This window comes from Myotis brandtii, unplaced genomic scaffold (genome assembly GCF_000412655.1).
Source record: "Myotis brandtii unplaced genomic scaffold, ASM41265v1 scaffold247, whole genome shotgun sequence".
Lineage (NCBI taxonomy): Eukaryota > Metazoa > Chordata > Mammalia > Chiroptera > Vespertilionidae > Myotis > Myotis brandtii.
Window position 1 is genome coordinate 3,203,962 of NW_005359352.1, and position 205 is coordinate 3,204,166.

Here is a 205-nt window from a genome sequence, read left to right on the forward strand (position 1 = left end):
GCAGCGCTCGCAGTCCGACCTCAGCTCCCGCTACTCCAAGTCCGCTGCCGAGTTCGACACCTTCTTCCAGTTCTGCGGGCTGGAGCCCGAGGTGGTGGAGGCCCTCGGGCGGGAGAACTTCTCCACGGGGTCGGACCAGGGCACCCTCAGAGTCCGCAGCGTGAGCGTCGCCACCTCCGAGGGTGGCTTCTCGCGGCGCAGCTGC

The 205-nt window shown here is 69.3% G+C and overlaps 1 protein-coding gene across 1 annotated transcript in view; it reads left to right on the forward strand.

Annotated features, from left to right (window-relative positions):
* LOC102253994 overlaps positions 1-205 on the forward strand; it is a 44,472-nt gene that overhangs the window by 31,490 nt on the left and 12,777 nt on the right. The window lies entirely within an intron of this gene.